Below are 27,587 nucleotides of genomic sequence, written 5' to 3'. Positions count from 1 at the left end.
GAAGGAATCTAATACATTATGTATATTCTGGATATAAGATGAGGAGAGTATTCCCCTACTGTGAGCGGTCTGTTATCTCTCCACCCCCTAGAAATATTGAAAGGTAGAAATATAAAAATTTACTTTTTCTTTTCCCCCATAGAACACATAGAACGCATGTTTCTGATCTTAGACCTCTGTGGGGATGCCAATCTGCATCATTTTTCTTCAATTATTGAAACAATATTTATTTGGGAAAGTTGAGGGCTGTAGAAAAGAAGACATAAAGGTAAACCCCACCCAGTAAATAAAATAACTAACAAAACCCCCAGAAGGTTAAAAAAAATACTGTGATAAAGAAAGAGATTAAGAGAATGAGGGATGCACCAAGTGTAACTTTAAATAAGAAAAATCATGCTCATAAAAAATTATTAAAATTTTGATAGAATCCTGAATCTAAAAGAAGAACGGAACTAAAAATAAATACTCCAATATGAATCGGTATCCATCCCCTGCTTCAGAAAAGGAAGACCGAAAAATGGATCAAACTTTTAGTCAGCGATACATTTCATTTCATATGTGTTTTTTTATATCATTTTTGTAATTAACGGTGTATGCTAAAAAACTTTTAACGATAGAGCAAACTCGTAAAGTTGGTTGTAGTAGGCCATTCACAAATTGTCAATTGTCATTGTCATTCACAATTGTCAAGATCGGTAAAGCTGTTCGTTTTTACGTAAATTAGTAATATGGGGCTCAAAGAGTTAAAAGTATATTTAGCTTTTTTATTAAGTCGATCTATAGCACAGCAGAACTGAGGCTAAATTTTCATATGGAGAAACATGGAAATTCGAAGGTAAATCATGCTTTTTTGTCACAGATAAGTTAAATGAATGCACGTGATCATTTGAGGGAAGATCCAATTCCTCTATTAGATTTTTTGTGATGATGGTTAGTCATGCGTCCTTTCTTCTCTGGTAGCCTCTTGATTTCTCTTAGATTATGTGAGCTCCTTGCACGAGAAATTCAAATTTTTTGCTTAAGAAAATTTCTGTTATAGATGTTCTTCTGCTTGAACACAAACCTGGCTAACAAACCCATAAGTGGCTACAGAAGAATCGCTATGCATTTCATAGGAAACTTAATTAATTTCATAAACGTTAATACTTCGCAAGCTATAAGATGAACATCATCGCTTTCCGGACAATTAGTTGAATTTTTAAACGTTAGTACCATGCCAACTATAAGACGTACATGATCGCTTTCTGGACAAAAATCGCTTTTCGGACTATTGAATGAATTCATAAACGTTAATACCACACCGGCTATAAGATAAACTTCATCGCTTTCTGGGCAATCTGTTGAATTCATAAATGTTAATACCGCACCAACTGAAAGACCAACATGATCGCTTTATGAAAAAAGCCGCTTTCTGGACAATCGGCTGAGTTCATAAACGCCACTACCATGCCAAACTATAAGACAAACATGATCGTTTTCCAGAAAATTGGTTAAATTGATAAACGCTAGTACCACATCAGCTATAAGACGAACATGACAAATAGACGAACATATACCTACATACCGCTTACTGGACAAAAATTGTTTTCCGGACAATCGGTAAAAATCGCTGTCGGGACATCAATTTCCTTTTAGATTTTAAGGAAAGTGGTAGAGCCAAGCGAATGAAGCTTTTGGGTTCACTTGAAGATTGGTTCTCAAAAATGTGTGAGTTTCATTCATCTAGCTCAATTAATTTCTTTAAATGTTAAAGACAGTTTTTTTTTGGAAAAGCGATTTTCCCCCATACTTACCTCGTCCAAACCTGTACACTGACTAAGGAAAAGAAAAAAATACAACAGGCAACAGGCTCAATTTAAGAAAAAAAGGCGAACAGAAAACAAATTATTATAATGTATATACATAAATCTGTAAATTCGCCCGTGAGTGCACTATGGGTAATCCACCATTTTTTTTCCTGTATTTTTTTTAAATACATCAAAATAGTTAGTTGAGTGGGAAATAATTCAAAATAACTTGGATAATCCTCTCAGGGTATCACCGAAAGTTTTGAGATATTTAGTGATGATTATATTGATTTAGTTAATAAATACTTAAGACACTAAATCAGAAGACACAATTCAGAGGAAACTTTGCTCAACTGTTTTGTTTTGTTTTTCCCAAGTGATTTTTGGACAAGTTCTCAATAGCATGTTATTTCTTTTCTTGTCTAAAGTTAGAAGCTTACTGTGTTGTCCGACTTTTACTATTTTTTCCTTTTGACTTTGAATCAACAGGCAGAGCAGCGTTGACAAGAATAAGTATATTTGGATGGTTATTTGATTTTTTCTAGTCTTTGTTTTTCTTCACTTTTTTTTAAATAGTTGTGTACTTTTTGACCATTATGTTGTTTTATAATGTGATCATGAATGTGTATATTTATAAAGTTTCTCCTTTTTTATTGTGTTGCTTCAGTATGGTTTTGACTGTTCGACTATTGAATAAATGTTTTGATTTAGCTTCTAGTATTTTATTTTAGCTTAGTTGTTAAGAAGTAAAAAAAAAACGGGAATAAAACGAAGAAGGTTAGGAGATATTCTTTGTACTAATACCTCAATAATTTATTTAAATAGATTTTGTCATTAATAAATTATCGATAATAATGAAAAGGCAATTTTGACGAAATGTCAAGCATGAGACGCAAAGCTCGCATCATTCCTGGTTTTGATATATCAGCCCATTTTACTGTTTATATATTATTAATTATATATTGTTATTTATATATTACTTTTGAGTCAGAATATGCATAGCGAATGAACATGTAATTTAAAAACCGAATAAGAATACAAATTAAACAGAAATCTGGTTGAAAATAGAAAGGAGACCGAGGGTGTGAGTGAAATAACTGATTAAATAGAAGAAAAAAAATTAAAAGGGGTTCAATTCTAATATTTACATAGCCATTATCAAAATGAAAGGGAATCGATAGTTAAATTTTACTCTGGAAAGTAACAGTGGCAAAATGTCGTTGTTTAATATATAATTTGGGGTCTACACTTTTCCCTCCCTCCCTTAGGAACCAGAAGTCAAAAGTCGTCAGAATTAAGAAAACCTTGGTGCATTAAATATCCAGAGTTGGTGTAATAAAGGAAGAAGTGAAGACATTGTTTCCGCTTGAACTTTTCATTCATCCAGAAGACCCCTCCCTCCCCCCCACAGGCGTATTCTCCTAATCCTAGGTGCAACATATTTCAAGTGATCTAAGCTTTTACTTCGTTTACCACGTTGAGCAATTTAGTGGATAAGTCAGATGTTATTGATATGTCATATCAAAAATATGGTGTTTAAGAAGTGTCATCCTACAACTAAATTTCAGCTACATATTCTTCGAAACTAGTTTTTTTTTAAGGACAGATATTTTTTCTTGGAATTTGTATCGTTTTGCGGCAAAATGCCAATTGTGAGTTTAATTTTCATTGGATAAGTTGAACTCAAATACTTGTGGTTAGTTTTCGATGCTAGATTAATTGATGACGTTCAGTGCTGAACCGGTGATCAATTAGCTCATTTATCTATATTCTTTAAATCAAGTAAACACGAAAGGAACAAATTCAGGTATATATTGTCATATAGTACGTTTTCGCATTTGCTTTGTCTAATTTCATCTTTATCTTTATAACTTCGAGAAAAAGTACCTGTAACTGTTTTGATCTCCTCAGAAATTTTGTAATGACCTCATTGTATTTTCTTGTGTCATATTCGGAATTTTATATTTGTACCTTTATGATTCATGGACGATGTAGTAGATAGTAGATAAATGTAGTAGTAGATGTAGATGTAGATGTAATAGTAGATGTAGTAGTGATGTAGTAGATAAATATATAGGGATATTGTCACTTAGCGAGTGTTTCGTGTACATTATCTTCTTTGCACACTCAAGTCTTTAATCAAGACTAAGTGAAAGGTAGTAAATTGTTAATATTCTAATATACTTGCCACGTAAAGCTATTTGAAAATGTATTTAATGCAAAAGATATAAAAGATGTGTATTTAAGTGAGTTTATTCAGAAGTTATGTCAGCCAAAAGGGCAACAGAAATTGGAAATATCATCCAAGTCTAAGCACCATTCTCCCTGGCAAATATAACCCGATTTGCCATCATATGTTCCATTGTCATTTGCTATAGTCATTTGCAGTCTTGTCCATTTCCCAAAGGTTTTTACAAAGTTTTCTGGAGCTCTCTGAAAAAAAAAACAAATCTCTTACTTCCTTACTTATTCTCTTACTTATCTCTTATTCTCTTACTTATTGTTAGTGGACAAAGAGTGTATAACATGAACCCTTTCAGTTATCAAGATAGAATGGCGGATTGGTATCCAGTGAGATGATGGGAACTCGGTACACTTTTTTTAATACTTTTATGATACGCTAACCAGGTTTATGTATGGTTTATTCTTTTTTTTCTTTTTTTTTTAATAATTAGGATTATAAATTCATTAGAACGAGGAGAATCACTGTTGAATTTCTTGTGAAGCATCTTGGATTGAATTCTGCTTTTTAAAAGAAAAATCAAAAACAATCATCTAGAAGATTCAGGGAGTTTATATTGTCTCCGTCTCCTCCCAAGTCTTGTTATGATTACCCATGATTTCAGTTAAGGTACGCCGCTTAGTCTTTGATCTTGAAATGCTAGACCTTTAAATTGCTTTTCCAACTATGGGAGGATCGCCTACCTACCTCCTAAAATGTAAATACGACTCTTAAAATGTGACAAATGGATTAAGAATCACTACAAGAATATTTCAGTGTTTAATACAATGGTTTTCTTTTAACACGAGATACACTCAATTGTTTTAATTAAATAAAAAAACAAGTTTTTTTAAATGAAAGTAAGGAGCAGCATTAAAACTTAAAACGAACGGAAATTACTCCGTATAGAAAAGGGGCTTTTCCTCCTCAACGCCTTGCTCTTTACGCTAAAGTTTGACTCTTTCTCTTAACTCTACTTACTAAAACAGTAAGAAACTTTAGCGTAAAGAGCGGGGAAAAGCCCCTTTCATATACGGAGTGATTTCTGTTTGTTTTAAGTTTTAATGTTGCTCCTTACTTTCATTTAAAAAAAACTTGTTTCTTTTTATTTAATTTCTGGACGTTTTTGAATTAATGGATGTTTTGATCTTGGCTCTCCGCACATAAATAATTAGAACGAAATTTGCATATTAATTAATTGCAATTAATCGGAAGATTTTGAGAAAAAAGGAGCGAGGGAGGAGGCCTAGTTGCCCTCCAATTTTTGGATTACTTAAAAAGGCAATTAGAACTTTTAATCTTTTACGTATGTTTTCATTGGTAAAAAAAATATACGTAACTTAAGAATTAACTTACGCAACGAACTTCTATATTCGTATGTTTTTATTGCGTGTATGAGGGGGTTCAACTCTCGTCGACACCTCGCTCTTTACACTAAAGATTAAGTTTTGTCCCAATTCCTTAAGAATGTCCTCTGAATCACAAAGGCCGTAGAATAAATAGTTGACATTACTAAAAATACTTTAGCGTAAAGAGTGAGGTATTACGAGGAAGTAAACTCTTCATATGCGTAATAATTTTTGTTCGTTTTAAGTTTTAATGCTGCTCCTTACTTTCAGCAGAAAAAACTTTTCATATTTAGTTTTTCATTGTTTTTTCAAATAATGCTAGAAAATCCTGCGCCCCCTTCATTGAAATTCTCTTCCCCCATGAGAATTTCCTCCATGGAAATATCCGCCCACGTACCCCCCCCCCCCTCAACTCTCCCCCTAAACCAATAAAATCCCCCTGAAAACATCTGTACACTTCCCAGTAACCATTACTATATGTAAACACAGTTCAAAGTTTGTAACTTGCAGCCCCTCCCACGAGGACTGCGGGGGAGTAAGTCTTCCCCAAAGACATAGTAATTGGGTTTTTCGACTATGATGAATAAAATGGCCATCTCAGAATTTTGATCTGGTAACTTTTGGGAAAAAATGAGCGTGGGAGGGGGAATAGGTGCCCTCCAATTTTTGGTCACTTTAAAAGGGCACTAGAACTTTCGATTTCTGTTAGAATGAGCCCTCTGACGACATTCTAGGACCGTTCAGTAGATACGATCACCCCTGGGAAAAGACAACACATAAACCCGCATCTGTGATCTGTCTTCTGGCAAAAAATGCGACATTCCACATTTTTGTAGATAGGAGCTTGAAACTTCTACAATAAGGTTATCTGATACGCTGAATCTGATGGTGAGATTTTCGTTAAGATTGTATGACTTTTAGGGTGTGTGCCACCCTATTTTCTAAAATGAGGCAAATTTTCTCAGGCTCGAAACTTTTCATGGGTAAGACTAATCTTGATGAAACTTATATATTTAAAATGAGCATTAAAATGCGATTTTTTTATGTAACTATTGGTATCAAAACTCTATTTTTTACTGTTTTGGTTACTATTGAGCGGGGTCGCTCCTTACTACAATTCGTTACCACGAACTGTTTGACCATGGCGACAACTGCGTTCTCAGGAAGGCTGTTATCTCAGCTACGCATTGAACAATGGTGAGAACAAACCGCTATTGTGAAGGTATATGATCTTTTTAATAGAAAACTGACTTTAAACAAAACAGAAGTTGATATTTGGTAACAGAAAATAATAATTGTATTGTAACACCATTTCTGATAAATAAAAAAGTCCTTTAGAATCAAAATAGCACATTCAGGAACGCAAATTCGATAAGAGAGTGGTCAGTTCTTCGTGGATTTTTAAGATTAGTGTGGAGCCATCAAAAATGCTACTTTAAAATGGTCAAAATAAATATATACCTTCAATTTTTGGTCCAATTGGTTGGAAGTTACATCAAGTGCGTTTTCCGTTCTTTGACGTTTAATAACTCTTTCCGTCAGTGTCACAATTTCTGCAACAAATAATAAAAACGCCCTTAAATACGGCTTAGACTGGAATAAGACATTTTAAATTATCTCTTAGCTTAAAACTAAATTAGCATCAACTTTGTTTGTACAGATATTTTGTAACACCATTTTGTTTCATTTTTTTTCAATGGGATTCCAGCTCTGGCGATAGACTCCCAAACTATTCTGCTTACTGCTCCATCTTTACACAAATCTGGTAGGGACTGTAAACCCCGCCTGTAGGGACAGGTGTAGGGACTACCAAACTTACTCTTAGCTCTATTTTTTAAAACAGTAAGAAACTTTAGCGTAAAGAGCGGGGCGTTGAATAGGAAAATCCCCTTTCATATACGGAGTAATTTCTGTTTGTTTTTTAAGTTTTAATGTTGCTCCTTACTTTCATTTAAAAAAAAACTTGTTTTTTTATTTAATTTCTGGACGTTTTTGAATTAATGGGTGTTTTGATCTTGGCTCTCCGCACACTAATAATTAGAACAAAATTTGCATATTAATTAATTACAATTAATCGGAAGATTTTGAGACCACCTGTAGGGACTACCCGCCGGTAGGGACTGTAAAGTCTCATGCCGTATTCTTAACCTTTTTTGTAAGTTTTATCAACCGGGTGCAATTGGTATTTACAGGATTTTGTTACCTTTAAGGATATTATGTTGCTAGTTCATTGTACTTTCCATTAATCTAACTGACAACACTGTTGCAGAATGTAAAACAGACTGGAGATATTTATCGAGAATAATTGCAAAAATGGTTATTTAAATGTGCTGATAATCCCGTAATATATTTTTTTTTTATTGTCTGCCAAAATTTTTCTCAAGTGTCCCTCACGCTGTTGTAGTATTTTTTTTCAGGATGTGCCAAGAAATTTGATTTCAGAGTATCAAGGATGGTCTCGATTAGACAGACAGTGTTTTAACGAATGCTGAACGTAAACACTTATAAAATCAAAGTTTTGTTTACAATAGCGTATATGTAGATTCTGTACAAGAAAGAAAGCTGTATCGAAGTAAATATTTTGCTTTAGGTGTCGATACGTTTACCGTGGCCTGGCACCTTGTTTTCCTAGTCTTGCTCTAACAAGCACTATGAATTTGGCTAGACGCGCTAGATTATTGATGTCAAAAATTAATATTATTTTATATATTGTGTTTTGTTAATTGCAAAAGCTCGTAGAATGTAGGCATTTTCCTTAAAATGGGCCCTTGAAAAATTCTCTATGATGTTATATTGTCTCGCAGCCGCGGAAAAAAGAGTGCTATCCGTGCATAAAAGTCATTTCCATTGTTCTTCAAGCCAGGGAACAATAAGTTTTCTGTATAGGGTTTTCGGCCATGGCAATCCAAATGGTGCATTTTTTTTAATTTGACGCAAATTTTAGGGGTTTCAGATTTTCAGGCTATATTTCGAAATCCCATTAAATTTGTTTCAAAATAACATTTTACTATTGAGATTAATTTAAATACTAGTTACCGTTCCTGAATTAGCCATAAGTGGTTATTGTTTCTCGTTTGCCGGTTTTCTAAAAAAAAATGCGTTTTTCATTATTCGTTACTATGGGCCATGGTTCGTTCTTTACTAGGTTGCAGCTACCGCTGCAACAACGATGAGATCTGTCTTCAGTTTTTTTGTCAAGAAAACTCCACGAGAGAGAGGGGGGAGGCTGTAGAAGTTGGTAATTATTTATGGGTGTTTTGTTCAGTATTTTAAGTATTTTTATGAATGTTGTCGAAAAATGCATATAGAGTATCGATCAAATTATTTTAGATAAGATGTTTACTTATAAAGCTATATGGGTTTAATGTATTAGTACAATAAGTTTGTAGAATTTATTTTTTGAGGAGACTTCATGGACAAATATTAAGCTCTGAATTACGAAGCTAGGCGGAAAAGTAATGTTTGCTTTATTGGTTCCTCCTCTTATTCTGGAACTTGGAACTATTTAGCAATTGCAAATTCTCAGCCATTTAGCTCAAATCACGTCATAACAATTAATCTATTTATTTCAAAATATGTAAAACTTTTAAGGTCTAGTCCAGTCATTTATTATATTATACATGAGTATATCCGAATAGAACCTCAGACAAGAAAGATTAAAAAAAAAATAATAATAATAAAAACAGGCATCTCAATTACAGATTCAATTTGTGTTTTCAGAAATCCCATCTCGCATCCTGTTGGGTTGCGGTGATGGTGGATCTAAGAGGTTACGTCCCCTTGGCCTGAGTTTAGTCTATGTTTGTCCATTTTTACTTGTATTTATACAAATCAGTCCGCGACAGGGGAAGAACTGCTCCATTTTTCTGGGCACAATTTTTGCAGCTATCCATGCGAATTTTTCGACCAAAAAATATAAACAATTAGAGTTTTAGCTTATGAATCTTTCGAGTAAATGTAAAGTATGTGCTGTAAACATGCGATGCTTGGCTCGTTTAACCACACTTGTGGCTGGAATTTGAATTTGCCGTTTTGTCAAATGTCTGAAAAAGTTTGATATAGCATTTGTAATTGGAAGGAGGTTGCGGAAACCACCCCCCCTTTATTTAAGGTGCAAATAGCTATCTGAATGTTTTATTCTTATTGTCGTAGCATAAACAAGACAATTTCAGGGGCTGAGTGTGGAAATCCTTCAATAATTCTCTAAAATGACTGCTGCAATTGTTTGAATGTATAATTTTGCAAATAGAGGCTAAAAGTTAAATTTTGATCATACTTATATTGAAATAAGTTTTTGGAATTACCATTCCCCTCCCTTTATGGAACCTTCAAACTCAGAAACTTGCCCTGAAATGAATCTGAGCCACCATACATACCTTCTTTTGTTAGCTCGTTGAAAAAATATTCTTCTTTATTTTTCAATGGTAACGTTGATACGGTAATAGCTCCAATTATTACAAAGCAAGTAGTTAAGCGTATCCCGAGCATATTTTCCACACACACTAAAAATTCCTAATTCAAACCATTATTTATAGTAGAGACCTAAAACTGATAAGGTTTATGTGTACGCTAATTATTAAAATTAAAACAAAGTAAGTTAGTAATTAAAGATTGAAATAAATAAAAAACAACAGACACACAGCAGTGTTAGAGTAATAATAAAAAACAATTTTAAAACTTGAAAACTGAAAAAAATTTCTTACATAAGTGGTTTTCTGTCAGAGCCTCTGTCGTCCAGTATTGTAAAAATAAAAAAAAAAAACAAGTTTTTTCAAATGAAAGTAAGGAGCGACATTAAAACTTAAAACGAACAGAAATTAATTCGTATATGAAAGGGGCTGCTTCCTCATCAACGCCCCGCTCTTTACGCTATAGTTTGACTCTTTCTCTCAACTCTTCTTTTTAAAACAGTAATAAACTTCAGCGTAAAGAGCGGGGTGCTGATGAGGAAGCAGCCCGTTTCATATACGAATTAATTTCTGTTCGTTTTAAGTTTTAATGTCGCTCCTTACTTTTAGTTGAAAAAAACTTATTTTTTTTATTTAATTTCTGAACGTTTTTGAATCAATGCATGTTTTGATTTTGGCTCTCCGCAGAGAAATAATTAAAACGAAATTTGCATATTTTTATTTTTTGATCGAATGATTTTGAGAAAAAAGAGCGGGGGAGGAAGCCTAGTTGCCCTCCAATTTTTTGGTTAATAAAAAAGGCAACTAGAACTTTTAATTTTTTACGAATCTTTTTATTAGTAAAAGATATACGTAACTTATAAACTAGCTTACGTAAAGAATTTGTTATTCTCATGTTTTATTACACATATGAGAGGGTTCGCCCCCTCGTCAGTACCTCTCTCTTTGCACTAAATCTTAAATTTTGTCCCAATTCATTAAGAATGACCCCTGAATCACAAAAGCCGTAGAATAAATAGTTGACGTTACTAAAAATACTTTAGCGTAAAGAGCGAGGTATTAGGAGGGGGTGAGCCCCTCATATGGGTAATAATTTCTGTTTCTTTTAAGTTTTAATGCTACTCCTTACTTCCAGCTGAAAAAAACTTTTTCCTATTTATTTTTTCATTGTTTTTTTTTAAATAATGCTAGTAAATCCTGCGCTCCCTTCATGGAAATTTTCCTTCCCCATGACAAATTCCTCGATGGAAAGTTCCCCCAGTATATCCCCCTCTTTTCAACCCCTCTCCCAACCAAAAAATCCTCCTGAAAACACCTGTACACTTCCCAATAACCATTACTATATGTAAGCACTGGTCAAAGTTTGTAACTTGTCGCCCCTCCCACGGGGACTGTGAAGGAGTAAGTCGTCCCCAAAGACATAGTTATAAGGTTTTTCGACTACGCTGAATAAAATGGCTATCTCAGAATTTTGATCCGTTGACTTTGGGAAAATAATTAGCGTGGGAGGGGGCCTAGGTGCCCTCCAATTTTTTTGGTCACTTAAAAAGGGCACTAGAACTTTTCATTTCCGTTAGAATGAGCCCTCTCGCAACATTCTAGGACAACTGGGTCGATACGATCACCCCTGGGAAAAAGAAAAAAGAAAAAAAAACAAACAAACAAACAAATAAACACGCATCCGTGATCTGCCTTCCGGCAAAAAATACAAAATTCCACATTTTTGTAGATAGGAGCTTGAAACCTCTATAGTAGGGTTCTCTGATACGCTGAATCTGATGGTGTAATTTTCGTTAAGATTCTATGACTTTTAGGGGTTGTTTCCCCCTATTTTCTAAAATAACACAAATTTTCTCAGGCTCGTAACTCTTGGTGCGTAACACTAAACTTGATGAAACTTATATATTTAAAATCAGCATTAAAATGCGATGCTTTTGAAATAGCTATTGGTATCAAAATTCCATTTTTTAGAGTTTTGGTTTCTATTGAGCCGGGTCGCTCCTTACTACAGTTCGTTACCACGAACTGTTTGACATGCAACTCGAGTTACTTTTTACTGAAAACAAAAATATTAAATAATAATCAATTTTTACAATGAGAGAGCTTGTGTTTCGTATGTTCGTCTTGTATCATTGGTGTTTTTGAACTGTTAATTAAAAAAAAAAATCAAAGAAAAGCAGAGAGCCATATTAAACTTAAGACGAAGAAAAATGAAGTCCTATAACCATTCAAGCTTAAAACGGCCGGAAATTACTATAAAAAAAAGTGAAACCTCAAACGAACAGGAATTAAAACAAATAATTACATCAAACCTAAAGACAACAAATACTGAAATACATGAATAAAAAAATTCTAAAAACTTAAGACGAACAGCAATTACTACATACAGGAGTTGGACTACTGACCGCTCCCCAAACATGTAAATTCTAAGACTAATGCGTCATTTGTGTTCTATCGAATACTAAATGTATTTTGAACAGTTAGGTTTAATTTTCTTCAGATCGATGGAAAATTAAAAAACCACCTTTGACCACCCGGATACACATAGAGTCTTTTGATTTAGTTCAACAGCCCCTCATTATTCTCTAGACCGTTTTGACTTAAAACCCTTAGTTTTTCCTGAGATATAGCAGATATGCGGTTTTCCTGGGGATCAGTTGTTCTCCAGGAAAACTGTAGAAAATAATCATTCTTCTGCTTTAGTTGTTTCTGGAGAACAAGCGTGGCTTTGCCACGCATAATCATTTAAAACACATTCTTGCGAGTGATCCTGATACTGATCGAGTGGCTTGAGCTGATAAACAGCCGGAAAAGCAAATAGAAGATCTTCAGTGGAAATGAGCTCGGAGCTTTACTTGGCTGGTGGCAGTTCTAAAATTACACGAAATCTTCAGATAATAAGGATATATGTATTATATCTAGTGCTGCCTCTTTAAAAATTCTTCAGAGCATTGCCTCAAAAGAGGGATTTATGTTCGATGAAACTCTAGCTGGATTCAAACGGATTGCAAATCACGCCATAGACATATTGAAAACTGGTACAAAAGTAATATCTGTTTTGAAGAGTCTATAGGTTTTATGGTAGGTGTAGACGTTCTTGATAAAGATTGAATTAGTGCAGGAGCAGTCAAGTGTGAGCTTACTTCACATCTTGCAAAAGAAGGGAAAAGTTTTGCCGGCAAGCTTCGAGAGATCAACAGAGTGCTACTGCCATGCTAACTTGAATTCGTACTTTCTATGCAATCATAAGGAAATCATTGCAAGAATTTTTGCAAGGCTTAGGAATTTTGCAAGGCAATGATGCATGGACGGATAATAGATTAAACATATCTATCAACAAATGAACTAAACTCCTCTTTATACAATCCTAATAAGAGGGGAATTAATACCAGGTTTTTCTTCTCCTCAATCAGTCTATCTGTCTTGGCTTTCTTTCTACAATTAGCCATGACTTGATGCCCACAACTATTCCATTTTAATTCAAAATTTTTATACAAGCACATACCCGAGATAAGATACCCTTAGTATCTTAGGTGGTAAGAACAAGATCCTATCTATTTGAGATTTGACCACTTGATATAACGATTCTAAGCATGACAAGAAGGCTGTCCTTCCGGTAAGCAACGCATCGGGAATGATCACCTTTTCTTTTGAGAACGGATTTAGCATATTGTTATTATTAAATATTATAGTCTCCAAACCTGGTTTTGATGACTGGAAGTCATTAGATCTCCTTCTCAATTAAATGGCAACATCAATTCTTGAATATTTTCTACAACCTAACAAAAATGGATTGATTCCAAAAAAGGAGTAGGTTACATACTACAGTAACATACTAAAAATACTAGTAACATACAAATACTAGTAACATACTAAAAACTAGCACTATATATCCCCTATTACTACAGTAGTACTACTAGTACTACTAGTAGTACTACTACTACTAGTACTACTACTGCTACTACTACTACTACTACTAGTACTACTAGTAGTACTAATAGGTACTACAGTAACATACTAAAAATACTAGTAACATACTAAAAACTAGCACTATATATCCATGCATTTAATAGCATCTTAGCATAATTTGTGCTAATATGTGGAAGCCATGTTATCATGTTATCATGCTATAACGGTTACAAAAACGTAAATTTTTATTAAAGTTTTCGAAAGTATCTCTTTCTGTTAAGACTAATTTAAATGACAGTTGAATCAACTGCAAATAGTGTTTTTTCTTACTATAAACTTTTTAATAAACACTTTTTAAATTTTTCATTACTATGGGACATGTTTAGTTCTTTGATAAATCTCCGCTATCCCTGCAAATATGACATTTGGCTTAAATAAATATTTGGTTTAAATAAATAACTGAAGGTTCTCGAATTATATTAAGGAGCCTCCAATTTCTCGGCTACTTAAAAAGGCAACTAGAAAATTTAATTTTTTAGGACTTTTTATTCGTAAAAAATATACATAGCTAGGAATTAATTATGTACCAAACTTCTATGTTCGTGTGTTTTTATTATGTATATCAGGGGGTCCTCCCCCTCGTCAATATCTCGCTCTTTACACTAAAGCTTAAATTTTGTACCTACTTATCTAGCACTAAATTTAATTTGTACTATTTTTACATTTTATACTAGAATTGCTTACTCTTTTCAGTAGTCAACTATTTGCAAATATTCTTGGAATTCTTGACAATTTTGTATTCTTTCATCTATAAGCGATTTTATATCTCTTTGCTTTTACGTTACAGTAAAAATAACTGCCAAACAGCCACCTTTCTCGTTAACTATCGCCTATGGCTTCCAATAGTCAGACAAAACATTTATCTATTTATCAAGCATTACTAACTGAAAATAACAAGTTAACAAAAGGAAAATTTGGATTCTTGATGAACTGGAATAAATTTGATATCAATAGATGTATCAAAACAATTAGCTTATTGTGTTGATTCTGAATATATAATATTCAGTAAGTTCAGTGCTATCCATTAAAGGCTAAAAGCCTGAGAAAATTCCCCAAATTTTCTAAAAGGTGAAAAATAGTCCCTAAAAGTAAAAGAATGTTAAAGGAAATCAAACCATCAGTTTTAGCAGATCAGAGAACCCTACTTTAGGGGTTCCAAGCTCCTATCTATAAAAGTGTGAAATTTTTTGGTTTGTGCTAGAAGAATGATCATGGATTTGTATTTACTTGTTATTGCTGCTTTTTCTAGGGCTGATCGCGTCACACCAATAGTACTAAAATATCGTGAGAGGAGTCGTTCAAACAAAAATTAAAAGATCTAGTCTCTTTTTTTAAGTGACCAAATAATTGGAGGACAACTAGCCCCCATCCAAAGCCTTTTTTCCTAAAAGTGGTCTGATCAAAATTTTTAGGTGGCCGTTTTGTTCAGTATAGTTGAAAGGTACAATGGATATGTCTTTCGAGATGATATGACCGCTCAGAGCCTCCAGAGGAAGAGCCACAAATTGTGAAGTTTGCCCATTGCTTGCATATAATATTTGGTATAGGGAAGCATACCAACATTTTCCAAAGAGGGGAGGGGGGTTTTTCTGGGAATTAATTTTCTATGGGGAGAATTTCCCATTGGGATTCAGGTTTCTGGGATGAACTTCTCAGGGGAAATTTTACATGGGGAGGGGAGTTAGCCAGAATCCGTATACAAAATTTATGTTATTTGTCTGATTTTCTCGTTGTTGATCCCATTTTATAAGTTGAGAGACTTTGATGGAATTGTCAGGAGATCATTTCAGTGGAATTAGAATTATGTGGGGGATTTTTAAGGTGGGTTATCCACATGAAAGATTTTTCATAGGGGGATTATCACTAGGAGAAATTTTCAACTTTCAACTTTCGGATCAAATGAGCCTTTTCTAGATGTCTGAGGACAGCTGGTTCGATATGATCTCTCCTGGGGAAAAAAAATGAACATGCCTCCTTGATCTTTCTTGTGGCAAAAAATGCAAAACTCCACATTTTCAAACAGTTCATGGTAACGAACTGTAGTAAGGAGCGACCCGGCTCAAAAGTAACCGAAACACTAAAAAATGGAATTTTGATACCAATAGTTACATTAAAAGGATCACATTTTAATGCTAATTTTAAATATATAAGTTTCATCAAGATTAGTCTTACCCATCAAAAGTTACAAGCCTAAGAAAATTTGCCTCATTTCAGAAAATAGGGGGAAACACCCCCTAAAAGTCATAAGATCTTAACGAAAATCACACCATCAGATTCAGCGTATCAGAGAACCATTTAGAAGAACCATTTTAGAACCATTGTTAGAAGAACCATTCAGAGAACCATTGTAGAAATTTCAAGCCCCTATCTACAAAAATGTGGAATTTCACATTTTTTGCCAGAAGACAAATCACGGATGCGTGTTTAATTAATTGTTTTTTTGTTGTTTTTTTTCCCAGGGGTGATCATATGGACTCAGTGGTCCTAGAATTTCGCAAGAGGGTTCATTCTAACGGAGATTAAAAGTTCTAGTGCCCTTTTTAAGCGACCAAAAAAAATTAGAGGGCACCTAGGCCCTCTCCCACGCTCATTTTTTCCCGAAAGTCACCGGATCAAAATTCTGAGATAGCCATTTTATTCACCATAGTCGAAAAACCTAATAACTATGTCTTTGGGGACGACTTACTCCCCCGCAGTACCCGTGGGAGGGGCTGCAAGCTGCAAACTTTGACCTGTGTTTACATATAGTAATGGTTACTGAGAATTTTACAGACGTTTTCAGGGGGATTTTTTGGTTTGGGGGGGAGAGTTGAGGGGAGGCGTCACGTGGGAGGATCTTTCCAAGAATAAGCACAAGTCCAAGATACATGACTTAAATAACCGGACCGGATCCGCTCTCTTTTGTGGAGTTGGGGGGGGGGGGGAGGGGAGCAATTCGGAAAAAATAGAAAAATGAGGTATTTTTAACTTACGAATGGGTGATCAGATCTTAATGACATTTGATATTTAAAAGGATCTTGTGCTTTAGAACTCTCATTTTAAATCCTGACCAGATCTGGTGACATTGAAGGGAGTTGGAGGGGAAACCGGAATTCTTGGAAAACGTGAAAATAAAGGTATCTTACGAATGGCTGATCGGATCTTAATAAAACTTGATATATAGAATAATATTGTCTCAGATGCTCCATTTTTCAATTCAAATCGGATTCGGGGAAATAGAGGGTTGGGGAGGACCAGAAATATTGGAAAATGGAAATCTTTGAAAACACTTAGAGTGGAGAAATCGGAATGAAACTTGATGGAAAGAATAAGCACAAGTTATGGATACGAAATTGACATAATTGGAACAGATCCGTTCTCTTTGGGTGAGCTGGGGGTTGCTAATTTTAAAAAGAGTAGAAAAGGTGAGGTATTTTAAACTTAAGAACGGGTGACCGAATCTTAGTAAAATTTGATATTTAGAAGGAACTCATGTCTCAGAGCTCTTATTTCAAATCCCGGACAGATCTGTCGACATCGGGGAGAGTTGGAGGGGGAAACCGGAAATCTTGGAAAACGCTTATATAAGTCGTAGATACGTGATCGACATAACCAGACTGGATCCGCTCTCTTTGAAGGAGTTAGGGGGTGGGGTTCAGTACTTTGGCGAATTTGGTGCTTCTAGACGTGCTAAGACGATGAAAATTGGTAGGCGTGTCAGAGAGCTGTACAAATTAACTTGATAAAGTCGTTTTCCCTGATTGGACCATCAGAGGGGCTGAAGAGAGAGGAAAAATTAGAAAAATTGAGGTATTTTTAACTTGCGGTTGGGTGATCGGATCTTAATGAATTTTGATATTTAGAAAGACCTCATGACTCAGAGCTCTTACTTTAAATCCCAAACGGCATTAATCCTTTAATTTTCCTTTTAAAGCAATCCATTGATTCTTAGAATTTTGCTAGAGCTCATACCATATGAGTTCTTGGCTCTTGGCTCTTCCAGTCTCGTCACAAGTGCCATATGAGCTCTTAGCTCTTGTTGAGGGGAGAATTCTTTCATTGACACATTTTCATAAGCAAAATAGAGAAAGAGTCAATTGGGGACAAAAGAAAAGTATTTATTAGAAGCTGGATTAGAAATGAGAATTACAACAGGTTCTCTGAATAGTGGCGTCAATTATTACAATCATAAAAGGGATGTAGTCAAATTGGTCGCTTTTTTAATTTTTCAATGAAAAAGCAAAAACAGGCACTTTTCAATGAGATAATCCCCCAAAACGTTATTTCCTGAAATCTAAGAGAGGTGAAAAATACGTTGACCAAAATTAACATTACTGTTCTGGAGAGCGTAATAAAGCTATTCCTGATAAGGAACTTTTAGTAAAGAACAAACCTAATACTAGTATCTTCAACTAAAAAAATGAATCAGAAGAATTAGTATTTTAGGCTTATTTCGACTATTCAAAATTTATTACAAATTTTTGAACCCATCACAAGTTGGAATCCTTACAGTTACACTACTGAGATTACAGTTATGCTACTGAGATATCACATACAAAAACCCTATACCAGAGGTTTCAAGTTTTTATGTGCAAAAAATTGTTTTTTCTTCTGAGAATGTTGTTCATTGATTTGTAAAAGTAAAGTGTTTATTTGTTTCTTTGTCTGCTTGTTTGTTTTTTTTTTCATACGGTAATGGTATTAAACCAGTGTCGTAGAAAATCGGGAAAGGGTTCTTTAAGAAAAAATCAAAGATATTGTTCTTTTAAACTAACGAAATTGGATAATAAAAAAACTAACAAAATTAAATAATAGACATTAACCCCTCTTGAACCTAAATAAAAAGCGACTAGAAAATAAAAAAGCTGCATCATTAGATAGAAATCAGCCTAAAAATGAGATGATACTGTCTGCGTAATCTTTGTCTTTTCGCTAAAGTATTACTTTTCTCATTTTTTTTGTTTTTTAAACCAAAAGATTTCTTCTAGTTATTAGATTTATGCTAAGAAGGGTTAGAAGAATTTTGGCTTCAGCTCATAGCAAGAAATAAATCTATCTATATTCACAGGTGGGACACAGGGACACAACTACAATGGCGCGTAACTAATATGGCGCGTAACGACTTACGCGCGCGGGGGGGCTTGGGGGGGCGCGAACCCCAACAGCTAGTATATATATATATATATATATATATATATATATATATATATATATATATATATATATATATATATATATACTAGCTGTTGGGGTGGCGCTTCGCGCCACCCCAACAACTAGTTGGTGGGGGCGCTTCGCGCCCCCCCCCAAGCCCCCCCGCGCGCGTAAGTCGTTACGCGCCATATTAGTTACGCGCCATTGTAGTTGTGTCCCTATGTCCTTCTTGTGAATATATATATATATATATATATATATATATATATATATATATATATATATATATATATATATATATATATATATATATATATATATATATATATATGTTTTTAACTACGTAAAACTTGCGAATATACAACATTCTTTGCTGTCCCATTGTCTGTGCATATAAATAGATTGTCAGGTTTACCGACTCTTGAACATGCAACATATAATGGTCCATGGGAAAACAATCCGTATTCAGATCTATACCTCATGATTCTAATGATTGCCCTTGAGCTTTGTTGATGGTGATTGCTAATCGACCATTCCCTGAGTCGCCATCGTCATTTATATATCCCCCTGTGCACCCCGGCGTCCCCTTTGTAGTTATGTCCCTGTGTCCCGGTCGTCATTTATATTCCCTGTGTCCCGGTCGTCATTTGTGTCCCGGTGTTCCAGTCTGTGATTTCTCTTTGAGTGTCCCGGGCGTCATTTATATTCCTTGTGTCCCGGTGTCCCGGTCGTCATTTATATCCCCCTGTGCCCCCCGGCGTCCCCATTGTAGTTGTGTCCCTGTGTCCCGGTCGTCATTTATATTCCCTGTGTCCCGGTCGTCATTTGTATCCCGGTGTCCCGGTCTGTATATACATTCGTTTTTTAGTTTTGTTTTTCTCCTTTATTTTTTTCCTTTTTTCTTTTTTTTCTTTTTTAGTTTATTTAGATTTTTAGATTTTTTAGTTTTTTTATTAGTTTTTAGTTTTTTTGTAGTTTTTACCACTTTTTCAGTTTTTTTAGTTTTTTTTTTTACTTATGTCCTGGTCGTCATTTATACTCCCTGTGTCCCGGTCGTCATTTGTGTCTCGGTGCTTTGTTGATTGCTAATTTATATTATATTTATATTTATATTTTTATATTTATTAATATTTTTTTAGTTTTCTTTTTCTATTATTTTTCAGTTTTTTCCTTTTTTTTAGTTTTTTCTTTTTTAGTTTTTAGTTTTTTTTTTGTTTTTTACCTTTTTTTAGTTTTTTTAGTTTTTTTAGTTTTTTAGCTTTTTTAGTTTTTTTATTAGTTTTTAGTTTTTTTTAGTTTTTGCCTTTTTTTAGTTTTTTCAGTTTTTTTTTAGTTTTTAGTTTTTTACCTTTTTTTAGTTTTTTTTAGTTTTTTAGCTTTTTTAGTTTTTTTTCTTTTTAGTTTTTTTTGTAGTTTTTACCTTTTCTAGTTTTTTTTCTTCTTTTGTATTAGTGTGAAATAATTCAGACGTCATATGCGGACAAACACGACGTCACTCGACAGACAGACAGACAGACATAACCCACAAACAACTTATTTTTATATATATTTATTCATATTTTTTTAGTTTTCTTTTTTTCTTTTATTTTTCAGTTTTTTCCTTTTTTTTAGTTTTTTTCTTTTTTAGTTTTTAGTTTTTTTTAGTTTTTTACCTTTTTTTAGTTTTTTTTAGTTTTTTTAGTTTTTTAGCTTTTTTAGTTTTTTTAATAGTTTTTATTTTTTTTGTAGTTTTTGCCTTTTTTTATTTTTTTCAGTTTTTTTTTAGTTATTAGATTTTTACCTTTTTTTAGTTTTTTTTAGTTTTTTAGCTTTTTTAGTTTTTTTTTCTTTTTAGTTTTTTTTGTAGTTTTTACCTTTTTTAGTTTTTTTCTTCTTTTGTATTAGTGTGAAATAATTCAGACGTCATATGCGAACAAACATGACGTCACCTGATCCATCCACAGATCCACACACAGACAACTTATTTTTATATCGCTTTCTTTTTGAGTGTCCAGGTCGTCATTTATATTCCCTATGTCCCGGTCGTCATTTGCGTCCTGATGTCCCGGTCTGTAATTTCGTCAGTCGACAAACATGACGTCAGTCGACACACAGACACACAGACAACTTGTTTATATATATATAGATATATATATATATATATATATATATATTTAACTACATAAAACTTGCGAAAATACAACATTCTTTGCTGTCCTATTGTCTGTCCATATAAATAGATTGTCAGGTTTACCAACTCTTGAACATGCAACATAATAATTGTCCATGGGAAAACAATCCGTATTCATATCTATACCGCATTTTTCTAACGATTGCCCTTGAGCTTTGTTGATGGTGATTGCTAATCGAACATTCCCTGTGTCCCCGTCGTCATTTATATATCCCCCTGTGCCCCCGGCATCCCCGTTGTAGTTGTGTCCCTGTGTCCAGGTCGTCATTTATATTCCCTGTGTCCCGGTCGTCATTTGTGTCCCGGTATTCCAGTCTGTAATTTCTCTTTGAGTGTCCCGGTCGCCATTTATATAGATATATAGATACAGTTTCATTTCAGTTTTTTTTCTTTTTTAGTTTTTTCTTTTCTTAGTTTTTTTTCTTTTTTAGTTTTTCTTTTTAAGTTTCTTCTTTTTATTGATTTGTTTTCTTAAATTTGTCAATGTTCATTCTAACATTGACACTTGGAAAAATCTTTACGTGCCAAGCAAGCTAAAGCTCTAACAATTTATAATAAACCTCAAAATTTTGGGTATCTGTTTTAATGTTTTCGAGTTACCTTAATCTTTTGTCAAAATATATTGAAATATTTGTGCAATTCCCAGTTTTTTTTTAGTTTTTTTCTTTTTTTAGTTGTTTAGCTTTTTTTAGTTTTTTTTCTTTTTAGTTTTTTACCTTTTTATTTTTTTATTTTTTTTACATTTTTTCTTTTTAAGTTTTTTCTTTTTTTCTTTTTTTTATTTTTTAGTTTTTTTTTAGTTTTTTACCATTTTTTTTTCAGTTTTCTTTTTCTTCTTTATTTTTCAGACGTCATGTGCAAACCCTCAATACAAAAATACATACAACTTATTTTTATATGTAGATAAGATATAATCTGGCGTAACAGACATAGTGTAACAGACATAAAAGACAGACAACTTATTTTTATATATATAGATACAGTTTCTTCTTTAGTTTTTTTTTTCTTTTTTAGTTTTTTCTTTTTTTAGTTTCTTCTTTTTATTGATTTGTTTTCTTCAATTTCTCAATGTTCATTCTAACATTGACACTTGGAAAAATCTTTACGTGCCAAGCATGCTAAAGCTCCAACAATTTAAATTAAACATCAAAATTATAAAAAAAAACTAAAAAAAAGGAAAAAACTGAAAAATAAGCTAAAATAAAGGTAAAAACCAATAAAAAACTAAAAAAAAAAGGAAAAAACTAATAAATGACGACACTCAAAGAGAAAGCGACCAGGACAAAAGGAATGTTCGATTAGCAATCAACAAAGCACCGGGACACAGGGAGTATAAATGACGACCAGGACATAAGTAAAAAAAAAAAACTATCTATATATATAAAAATAAGTTGTCTGTGGATCTGTGGATCGTGGATCAGGTGACGTCACCTGAAAAAACTGGATCAGGTGACGTCAAAACTGAAAAAACTAAAAAAAGGCAAAAACTACAAAAAAAACTAAAAACTAATAAAAAAAATAAAAAAGCTAAAAAACTAAATAAACTAAAAAAAGGCAAAAACTACAAAAAAAACTAAAAACTAATAAAAAAGCTAAAAAACTAAAAAAACTAAAAAACAGGCAAAAACTACAAAAAAACTAAAAACTAATAAAAAAAATAAAAAAGCTAAAAAACTAAAAAAACTAAAAAAACTAAAAAAAGGTAAAAAACTAAAAAAACTAAAAACTAAAAAAAAACTAAAAAAGGTAAAAACTAAAAGAACTAAAAAAGAAAAAAATAAATGACGACACTCAAAGAGAAAGCGACCAGGACAAAAGGAATGTTCGATTAGCAATCAACAAAGCACCGGGACACAGGGAGTATAAATGACGACCAGGACACAAGTAAAAAAAAAAATTAACAAAACTAAAAAGAAGGTAAAAACTACAAAAAAACTAAAAAGAAAAAAAAACTAAAAACTAATAAAAAAACTAAAAAATCTAAAAATCTAAATAAACTAAAAAAGAAAAAAAAAAGGAAAAAAATAAAGGAGAAAAACAAAACTAAAAAACGAATGTATATACAGACCGGTACACCGGGATACAAATGACGACCGGGACACAGGGAATATAAATGACGACCGGGACACAGGGACACAACTACAACGGGGACACCGGGGGAAACAGGGGGATATAAATGACGACCGGGACAAAAAAACTAAAAAGAAAAAAAAACTAAAAACTAATAAAAAAACTAAAAAATCTAAAAATCTAAATAAGCTAAAAAAGAAAAAAAAAGGAAACGGGGACACCGGGGGAAACAGGGGGATATAAATGACGACCGGGACAAAAAAACTAAAAAGAAAAAAAAACTAAAAACTAATAAAAAAACTAAAAAATCTAAAAATCTAATTAGAATCATGAGGTATAGATCTGAATACAGATTGTTTTCCCATGGACCATTATATGTTGCATGTTCAAGAGTCGGTAAACCTGACAATCTATTTATATGCAAAGACAATGGGACAGCAAAGAATGTTGTATATTCGCAAGTTTTACGTAGTTAAAACCATATATATATATCTATCTATATTCACAGGTGGGACTTAGGGACACAACTACAATGGCGCGTAACTATTATGGCGCGTAACGACTTACGCGCGCGGGGGGGCTTGGGGGGGCGCGAAGCGCCCCCACCAACTAGGTGTTGGGGTGGCGCGAAGCGCCACCCCAACAGCTAGTATATATATATATATATATATATATATATATATATATATATATATATATATATATATATATATATATATATATATATATATATATATATATATATATATATATATATATATATATATATATATATATATATATATATATATATGTATATAATTATATATATATATATATATATATATATATATATATATATATATATATATATATATATATATATATATATATATATATATATATATATAAATATATATATATATATATATATATATATATATATATATATATATATATATATATATATATATATATATACATAAATATATATATATATATATATATATATATATATATCTACATATATAAAAATAAGCTGTCTGTCTGTGGATCAGGTGACGTCATGTTTCTGTGTCGACTGACGTCATGAAGTTAGTTGTCTTCATTTTTGGTATGACGGTGACGTCATTAAAGATATTTAAGACATATATGTTCGCGTAGAAATCTATTAATGTTTAAGTTTACAATGACTGATGAACTTACAATGGCAAAAGCCGATGAAGATGCTCAAAGAGTCTATGCCAAAAAACTTGCTGCTGATAGAGAAAGTCAGAAAAGAAAGCGTGCCGAGGAACTACCAGAGCAACGTGAAAGCAGACTTGCTGCTAAAAGAGAAAGTGAAAAAATCAGGCGTGCTGAGGAATCACAAGAACAGCAAGAAATCAGGCTTGCTGCTGATAGAGAAAGTAAGAAAAGAAAGCGTGCCGAGGAATCACAAGAACAGCAAGAAATCGGGCTTGCTGCTGATAGAGAAAGTAAGAAAAGAAAGCGTGCCGAGGAATCAGAGCAACCTGAAAGTTATCGCCTGGCATTCAGGTACAGCCCAGTCGATGATTATAGCTTGAGTAGATGTGTTCGAATCGGGACAATGTCTAAAATTTGTCCCTATTGCAAGGCCTTGAATTTCAATGGCGAAACAATGGGAATGTGTTGCGCCTCAGGAAAAGTTAAACTTCCTCTATTGGCTGCACCACCAGAGCCATTGAAGACTTTCCTTACTTGAACTACGTCAGAATCTAAGCGTTTTTTGTCAAAAATCAGAAAATACAACTCATGTTTCCAAATGACGTCGTTTGGAGCCCAAATCGAAAATCCAGATCAATTTATGTCTACTTTCAAAGTAAAAGGGCAAATTTATCATAGAGCAGGGTACCTTCTACCATTCTCAGGCGAGAATCATAAATTTTTACAATTGTACTTCATTAGTGATAGAAATTCTGAATTGAATGCACGTTGCGAAATTTCTCCCAAGGTGGAAAGGACAATCGTTTCCCAATTGCAACATCTTTTCCACGAAAATAATAATTTAGTGCGTCTGTTCAAAACAGCCATCGATTTGATGCCTACTGATACGCATAAAATTGTTATTTCCGCTGACAAAACGCCTCCTGGCCAACATGTGCGTAGATACAATGCTCCAACTATCGACGAAGTGGCAATCGTTATGGTCGGTGATCAGTTTTTACCTCGAGATATTATTCTTCATAAGCAAAACGCTCAGTTGTTAAGAATTGCTGAAACTCATCGATGCTACGATGCCCTACAATATCCTATCATTTTTTGGGATGGAGCCGACGGCTATCACTTTAATAGTAAATTGATGAATCCAGCCACTAATAAAGAAATGAATAAGAAATGCAGTGCAATGCAGTATTATTCCTATAGACTAATGATTCGGCAGGATGAAGAAAATTATATTTTAAAATGCCGTGAATTGTTTCACCAATTTGTCGTTGATATGTATGCTAAAATTGAATCAGAACTTTTGCTATATATCCGCCTGAATCAGACCAAGCTCCGCTCTGAACAATACATTCATTTGCGAGATGCAGTTATAAATGACGGTAATACCAGAAACGTTGGAAGATTAACAATTTTACCTTCGTCATATGCTGGCAGTCCCCGTCATATGCATGAATATGCTCAAGATGCTATTGCGTATGTTCGTCTCTACGGTCGTCCAGATTTATTTATTACATTTACATGTAATCAATCTTGGGACGAGATACTGCAGCTTTTACTTCAAGGCCAATCGGTGGTTCATAAGCATGACATTACGGCCCGTGTCTTCCGGCAAAAGTTGAAATCACTGATAAACTACATAGTAAAACTTGAAGTGTTTGGGTCAGTGCGATGCTGGATGTACTCAGTGGAATGGCAAAAACGAGGTTTGCCACACGCATATATACTAATCTGGCTACATAAAAAAATTACTTCGAACGAAATTGATGATGTGATTTCCTCTGAAATACCTGATAAAAATGTCCATAAGGGGTTACATGATATTATTGTAAAAAATATGATACATGGACCTTGCGGTGCACTGAACGAAAAATAAACCATGCATGGCCAAAGGAAGGTGCACAAAGCAATATCCTCGACTTTTAGTATCAAAGACAATTACTGGCAATGATGGTTACCCACAATATAGAAGAAGATCTACTGAAGATGGCGGTAAAACAGCAATAATAAAAAAGCGTAACGGTACCACCATCGAAGTAGATAACCAGTGGGTTGTTCCATATTCTCCATTATTATCAAAAACATTTAATGCACACATTAACGTTTGCCATCATTTTAACAACTTGCTCTCCATCAGCTCCTACAGAGTTATGGGAAAAATATAAGTAAAAAATGTCCGAAGATATACTCCATCGAAAACAGTTAGAGACGTCAGATATGAATTTTGATTTTACATCAGAAATTTATAACTACACATTAGTTATTATAGAAGATTTGTGCGTACGTATGGCAAACAAACCTCTTCAGGATTTGGGAATGCCTTCACCTAACCGTATCGCTGCTGTTTCGACTTGTGTAGAATTGGATCGTGAACAAAGTTATAGTACGAGTGATCTATTGTCGTATGTACAAAACAACATTTCCAAGTTAACGTCGGAACAAAAAGACATTTATGATACGATAATGCATTGTGTCGATAACAACGTTGGAGAAATTTTCTTTTTGGATGCGCCAGGAGGTACTGGTAAAACGTTTGTGATAAAACTGATTCTGGCATCAATTCGATCAAAAAATCATATAGCGTTGGCAATTGCGTCGTCCGGAATAGCCGCAACATTGCTGCCTGGTGGAAGAACTGCTCATTCCGCTTTGAAATTGCCTCTGAATTTGCATTCTACAGAAACTCCAACGTGCAATATTTCCAAATTATCTGGGATGGGTAAAGTATTGCAGCAATGCAAACTTATTATTTGGGGTGAGTGCACAATGGCACACAAAAAATTGCTCGTGGCTCTGGATCAATGCTTGAAAGATTTGAGAGGCAAGTCGAAACCCTTTGGCAGCACATTAATATTGCTTGCGGGAGATTTCAGGCAAACATTACCTATAATACCTAGATCAACTCCTGCAGACGAAATGAATGCTTGCCTGAAAAATTCTAATTTATGGGCACACGTAAAAATATTAAAATTAACTACAAATATGCGTGTCCGATTGCAAAACGATGACTCTGGTCAAACATTTTCAGATCAATTGCTGGCAATTGGAAACGGAAAGCTCCCAGTAGACTCAATTTCAGGACGTATACAACTACCTGCTGATTTCTGTAATTTAGTGACGTCCAAAAATGAATTGATTGAAAAAGTATTTCCGAATATTCTAAAAAATTATAAAAATAATAAATGGCTAAGTGAAAGAGCGATTCTCGCACCCAAAAATATAGACGTCCACGAAATCAACAATATTGTTTTGACCAAGATTCGAGACCAGGCAGTCCTTTACAAGTCAGTCGGCACAGTTTTGGAACCAAATGAA

At 33.7% G+C, this 27,587-nt stretch overlaps 2 long non-coding RNA genes across 2 annotated transcripts in view; both read right to left on the bottom strand.

Annotated features, from left to right (window-relative positions):
• The window catches only part of LOC136037087 (uncharacterized), a 215,806-nt gene that overhangs the window by 141,828 nt on the left and 46,391 nt on the right, over positions 1-27,587 (bottom strand). The window lies entirely within an intron of this gene.
• Positions 3,986-9,861, bottom strand: LOC136037084 (uncharacterized). Its single transcript, XR_010619863.1, has 3 exons — positions 9,734-9,861; positions 6,819-6,910; positions 3,986-4,220 (listed from the first exon to the last, which is right to left on the bottom strand). It is a non-coding gene; the product is annotated as an uncharacterized LOC136037084 (long non-coding RNA).

This window comes from Artemia franciscana, chromosome 16 (assembly GCF_032884065.1).
Source record: "Artemia franciscana chromosome 16, ASM3288406v1, whole genome shotgun sequence".
NCBI lineage: Eukaryota > Metazoa > Arthropoda > Branchiopoda > Anostraca > Artemiidae > Artemia > Artemia franciscana.
This window is presented reverse-complemented; position numbering and strand designations above follow the sequence as displayed.